At 58.8% G+C, this 364-nt stretch overlaps 1 non-coding gene across 1 annotated transcript; it reads right to left on the bottom strand.

Moving 5' to 3' along the window:
• Positions 1-257: 257 nt before the first annotated feature.
• On the bottom strand, positions 258-329 carry TRNAP-AGG. Its single transcript has one exon. It is a non-coding gene; the product is annotated as a tRNA-Pro (tRNA).
• Between the last annotated feature and the right edge of the window lie 35 nt (positions 330-364).

The following is a 364-nucleotide window of genomic DNA, read 5'->3' as shown; positions in this document are numbered from 1 at the left end:
ATGGGAAGGGGGCCCTGCCTATGGCAGGGGGTTGGAACTGGATGAGATTTAAGGTCCCTTCCAAAGCAAACCATTCCATGGTTCTGTGACTCTGTGAAGCTCTTTACCACGTCTCTCATGGCCTCATTCCTACAGGGGGACAGTCCTCTGTGTTACAGATAAGATCAAGGCCTCTGCAACTGCAGGGTGTCCCTGGCTGAGTCCCCGGTAAGCTCTACACTGGCCGGGCAGCTTCACCCCGGCTGTCCCCAAAAGCAGGGCTCGTCCGGGAGTTGAACCCGGGACCTCTCGCACCCTAAGCGAGAATCATACCCCTAGACCAACGAGCCGGGGTGCGACACTGCCGGGCACCCCTTCCCAGTGC

The sequence above is a fragment of the Nestor notabilis genome, unplaced genomic scaffold (genome assembly GCF_000696875.1).
Source record: "Nestor notabilis isolate BGI_N333 unplaced genomic scaffold, ASM69687v1 scaffold19580, whole genome shotgun sequence".
NCBI classification, from domain to species: Eukaryota; Metazoa; Chordata; class Aves; order Psittaciformes; family Psittacidae; genus Nestor; species Nestor notabilis.
This window is presented reverse-complemented; position numbering and strand designations above follow the sequence as displayed.